Source organism: Cherax quadricarinatus, chromosome 37, assembly GCF_038502225.1.
Source record: "Cherax quadricarinatus isolate ZL_2023a chromosome 37, ASM3850222v1, whole genome shotgun sequence".
NCBI classification, from domain to species: domain Eukaryota; kingdom Metazoa; phylum Arthropoda; class Malacostraca; order Decapoda; family Parastacidae; genus Cherax; species Cherax quadricarinatus.
Window position 1 is genome coordinate 15,380,401 of NC_091328.1, and position 5,741 is coordinate 15,386,141.

Genomic DNA, 5,741 nt, shown 5'->3' on the forward strand with positions numbered 1-5,741 from the left:
GTAAGTGTGTTAGGTACTCACCTAATTGTATTTATCTAAGTGTGGTTGCAGGGGTCGATTCATAGCTCCTGGCCCTGCCTCTTTACTGATCGCTACTGTTGGTTGTGTAATTGTGTTAGGTGGTAGTGTAAGTGTGTGTTAGGTGGATGTGTAAGTGTGTGTTAGGTGGTAGTGTAAGTGAGTTAGGTGGCGTAAGTGTGTTAGGTGCTAATGTCAGTATGTTAGGTGGTAGTGCAAGTGTGTTAGGTGGTGAAAGTGTGTGTTAGGTGGTAATGTCAGTATCTTAAAGGTACTGCAAGTGTGTTAGGTGATAGTGTGTGTTAGGTGGTGTAAGTGTGTGGTAGGTGGTAATATCAGTATGTTAGGTGGTAGTGCAAGTGCGTTAGGTGGTAGTGGAAGTGGCGGTAAATGTTGCAAGTGGATGGAATGTCCCTTGAGGCATTTAGGAGACATGCAGACGAGTGACTGACAAGTGTGTATTGGAGGGAGGGAAGGAGGGAGGATAAGAGGGAGGGAGGGGTAGGGAGTGGAAGGTGGGAGGGAAGGTGGGTTACCTGGAGGTTATTCCGGGGATCAACGCCCCCGCGGCCCGGTCCATGACCAGGCCTCCCGATGGATCAGGGCCTGATCAACTAGGCTGTTACTGCTGGCCGCACGCAGTCCGACGTACGAGCCACAGCCCGGCTGATCCGGCACTGACTTTAGGTATCTGTCCAGCTCTCTCTTGAAGGCAGCCAGGGGTTTATTGGCAATTCCCCTAATGCTTGATGGGAGGCTGTTGAACAGTTTTGGGCCCCGGACACTTATGGTGTTTTCTCTTAGTGTACCAATGGCGCCCCTACTTTTTTATTGGGGGCATTTTGCATCGCCTGCCCAGTCTTTTACTTTCGTAGGGAGTGATTTCTGTGTGCAGATTTGGGGACCATTCCTTCCAAGATTTTCCAAGTGTAGATTATGATATATCTCTCCCTCCTGCGTTCCAACGAGTACAAGTCAAGTGCTTCCAAGCGTTCCCAGTAGTTAAGGTGCTTGACAGAACTTATACGTGCAGTAAAGGATCTCTGTACACTCTCTAGATTTGCGATTTCACCTGCTTTGAATGGAGATGTTAATGTACAGCAGTATTCCAGCCTAGAGAGAACAAGTGATTTGAAAAGGATCATCATGGGCTTGGCATCTCTCGTTTTGAAAGTTCTCATTATCCATCCTATCATTTTCTTTGCACGTGCGATCGTGGCACTGTTGTGATCCTTGAAAGTGAGATCCTCAGACATTACTACTCCCAGGTCCCTTACATTATTTTTCCGCTCTATTGTATGGCCAGAGAGTGTAAGGTGGGTGGGGAAGGAAGGGTAGGGAGTGTAAGGTGGATGGGAAGGAGGGGTAGGGAGTGTAAAGTGGGAGGGAAGGTGGGTGGGAAGGAGGCGTAGGGAGTGTAAGGTGGGAAGGGGGTAAGGTGGGTGGGAAGGAGGGGTAGGGAGTGTAAGGTGTCAGGGAAGGAAGGGTAGGGAGTGTAAGGTGGCTGGGAAGGTGGGTGGGATGGAGGGGTAGGAAGTGTAAGGTGGGTGGGAAGGAGGGTGGGAGTGTAAGAGAGGGTAGGGAGTGTAAGGAGGGGTAGGGAAAGTGGGTGGGTAAAAAGGGGTAGGGAGTGTAAGGTGGGTGGGTAGGAAAGGTAGGGAGTGTAAGGTGGAAGGGAAGGTGGGTGGGAAAGAGGGGCAGGGAGTGTAAGGTGGGAGGGAAGGTGTGTGGGAAAGAGGGGTAGGGAGTGTAAGGTGGGAGGGAAGGTGGGTGGGAAGGAGGGGTAGGGAGTGTAAGGTGGGAGGGAAGGTGGATGGGAAGGAGGGGTAGGGAGTGTAAGGTGGGAGGGAAGGTGGGTGGGTAGGAAAGGTAGGGAGTGTAAGGTGGGAGGGAAGGTGAATGGGAAGGAGGTGTAGGGAGTGTAAGGTGGGAGGGAAGGTGGATGGGAAGGAGGGGTAGGGAGTGTAAGGTGGGAGGGAAGGAGGGGTAGGGAGTGTAAGGTGGCAGGGAAGGAAGGGTAGGGAGTGTAAGGTGGATGGGAAGGAGGGGTAGGGAGTGTAAGGTGGGTGGGAAGGAGGGGTAGGGAGTGTAAGGTGGCAGGGAAGGAGGGGAAGGGAGTGTAAGGTGGGAGGGAAGGTGGATGGGAAGGAGGGGTAGGGAGTGTAAGGTGGGAGGGAAGGTGGGTGGGAAGGAGGGGGAGGGAGTGTAAGGTGGGAGAAGAAGGGAGTGTAAGGTGGGATGGAAGTTGGGTGGGAAGGAGGGGTAGGGAGGGAGTGTAAGGTGGGAGGGAAGGAAAGGGGGGTAGGGAGTGTAAGGTGGGAGGGAAGGTGGGTGGGAAGGAGGGGTAGGGAGTGTAAGGTGGGAGGGAAAGTGGTTGGGAAGGAGTGGTAGGGAGTGTAAGGTGGGAGAGAAGGTGGGTGGGAAGGACTGGTAGGGAGTGTAAGGTGGGAGGGAGTAGGAAGGATGGGGTAGGGTGTGTAAGGTGGGAGGGATGGTGGGTGGGAAGGAGGGGTAGGGAGTGTAAGGTGGGAGGGAAGGTGGGTGGGAAGAAGTGGTAGGGAGTGTAAGGTGGGAGGGAAGGTGGGTGGGAAGGAGGGGTAGGGAGTGTAAGGTGGGAGGGAAGGTGGGTTGGAAGGAGGGGTAGGGAGGGTAAGGTGGGAGGGAAGGTAAGGTGGGAAGGATTGGTAGGGAGTGTAAGGTGGGAGGGAAGGTGGGTGGGAAGGAGGGGTAGGGAGTGTTAGGTGGGAGGGAGTGGTAGGGAGTGTAAGGTGGGAGTGTAAGGTGGGAGGGAAGGAGGGGTAGGGAGTGTAAGGTGGGTGGGAAGGAGGGGTAGGGAGTGTAAGGTGGGAGGGAAGGTGGGTGGGAAGGAGTGGTAGGGAGTGTAAGGTGGGAGGGAAGGAGTGTGTAAGGTAGGGAAAGGTAGGGAGTGTAAGGTGGGAAGGGAGGTGGGTGGGAAGGAGGGGTAGGGAGTGTAAGGTGGGATTGATGGTGGGTGGGATTGAGGGGTAGGGAGTGTAAGGTGGGAGGGAAGGTGGGTGGGAAGGAGTGGTAGGGAGTGTAAGGTGGGAGGGAAGGAGGGGTAGGGAGTGTAAGGTGGGAGTAAATGTGGGTGGGAAGGTGGGTGGCAAGGAGGGGTAGGGAGTGTAAGGTGGGAGGGAAGGTGAATGGGTGGGAAGGAGGGGTAGGGAGTGTAAGGTGGAAGGAAAGGTGGGTGGAAGGAGGGGTAGGGAGTGTAAGGGGGGAGGGAAGGTGGGTGGGAAGGAGGGGTAGGGAGTGTAAGGTGGGAAAGAGGGGTAGGGAGTGTAAGGTGGGATGGAAGTTGGGTGGGAAGGAGGGGTAGGGAGTGTAAGGTGGGAGGGAAGGAGGGGTAGGGAGTGGGTGGGAGGGAAGGTGGGAGGGGAGGAGGGGTAGGGAGTGTAAGGTGGGAGGGAAGGTGGGTGGCAAGGAAGGGTAGGGAGTGTAAGGTGGGAGGGAAGGTGGGTGGGAAGGAGGGGTAGGGAGTGTAAGGTGGGAGGGAAGGTGGGTGGGAAGGAAGGGTAGGGAGTGTAAGGTGGGAGGGAAGGTGGGTGGGAAGGAGGGGTAGGGAGTGTAAGGTGGGAGGGAAGGTGGGTGGGAAGGAGGAGTAGGGAGTGTAAGGTGGGAGGGAAGGTGGATGGGAAGGAGGGGTAGGGAGTGTAAGGTGGGAGGGAAGGTGGGTGGGAAGGAGGGGTAGGGAGTGTAAGGTGGGAGGGAAGGTGGGTGGGAAGGAGGGGTAGGGAGTGTAAGGTGGGTAGGAAGGTGGGTGGCAAGGAAGGGTAGGGAGTGTAAGGTGGGAGGGAAGGTGTGTGGGTAGGAAAGGTAGGGAGTGTAAGGTGGAAGGGAAGGTGGGTGGGAAGGAGGGTAGTAGGTGAGTGTAAGGTGGGAGTGTAGGAAGGTGGGTGGGAAGGAAGGGTAGGGAGTGTAAGGTGGGAGGGAAGGTGGGTGGGAAGGAGGGGTAGGGAGTGTAAGGTGGGAGGGAAGGTGGGTGGCAAGGAGGGGTAGGGAGTGTAAGGTGGGAGGGAAGGTGGGTGGCAAGGAGGGGTAGGGAGTGTAAGGTGGGAGGGAAGGTGTGTGGGAAGGAGGAGTAGGGAGTGTAAGGTGGGAGGGAAGGTGGGTGGCAAGGAGGGGTAGGGAGTGTAAGGTGGGAGGGAAGGTGGGTGGCAAGGAGGGGTAGGGAGTGTAAGGTGGGAGGGAAGGTGGGTGGCAAGGAGGGGTAGGGAGTGTAAGGTGGGAGGGAAGGTGGGTGGCAAGGAGGGGTAGGGAGTGTAAGGTGGGAGGGAAGGTGGGTGGCAAGGAGGGGTAGGGAGTGTAAGGTGGGAGGGAAGGTGGGTGGCAAGGAGGGGTAGGGAGTGTAAGGTGGGAGGGAAGGTGGGTGGCAAGGAGGGGTAGGGAGTGTAAGGTGGGAGGGAAGGTGGGTGGCAAGGAGGGGTAGGGAGTGTAAGGTGGGAGGGAAGGTGGGTGGCAAGGTGGGGTAGGGAGTGTAAGGTGGGAGGGAAGGTGGGTGGCAAGGAGGGGTAGGGAGTGTAAGGTGGGAGGGAAGGTGGGTGGCAAGGAGGGGTAGGGAGTGTAAGGTGGGAGGGAAGGTGGGTGGCAAGGAGGGGTAGGGAGTGTAAGGTGGGAGGGAAGGTGGGTGGCAAGGAGGGGTAGGGAGTGTAAGGTGGGAGGGAAGGTGGGTGGGGAGGGGTAGGGAGTGTAAGGTGGGAGGGAAGGTGGGTGGGAAGGAGGGGTAGGGAGTGTAAGGTGGGAGGGAAGGTGGGTGGGAAGGAGGGGTAGGGAGTGTAAGGTGGGAGGGAAGGCGTGTAAGTACTATCATTCATGTTAACATGGGGGGGGGAGTGTAATTAAAATAATTTCTCTTGGTGTAACACCAAGAGAAATTATTTTAATTACACTCGCTTAAAAAAATAGAAATTTCTTCAATAAAAATCTATACTAGTGAAAATAGTAATTAACCAGTAATATGAATATGAATGATCTCACGAATTTTTATACTTAACTCCATTAATTTATTTAATAACACATAAAAGCATGTATGTATATATATATATATATATATATATATATATATATATATATATATATATATATATATATATATATATATAAAAGGGTGAGTGGTGCACTTAGGAGTCTGTGGAGACAAAGAACTTTGTCCTTGGAGGCAAAGAGGGGAATGTATGAGAGTATAGTTTTACCAACACTCTTATATGGGTGTGAAGCATGGGTGATGAATGTTGCAGCGAGGAGAAGGCTGGAGGCAGTGGAGATGTCATGTCTGAGAGCAATGTGTGGTGTGAATATAATGCAGAGAATTCGTAGTTTGGAAGTTAGGAGGAGGTGCGGGATTACCAAAACTGTTGTCCAGAGGGCTGAGGAAGGGTTGTTGAGGTGGTTCGGACATGTAGAGAGAATGGAGCGAAACAGAATGACTTCAAGAGTGTATCAGTCTGTAGTGGAAGGAAGGCGGGGTAGGGGTCGGCCTAGGAAAGGTTGGAGGGAGGGGGTAAAGGAGGTTTTGTGTGCGAGGGGCTTGGACTTCCAGCAGGCGTGTGTGAGCGTGTTTGATAGGAGTGAATGGAGACGAATGGTTTTTAATACTTGACGTGCTGTTGGAGTGTGAGCAAAGTAACATTTATGAAGGGGTTCAGGGAAACCGGCAGGCCGGACTTGAGTCCTGGAGATGGGAAGTACAGTGCCTGCACTCT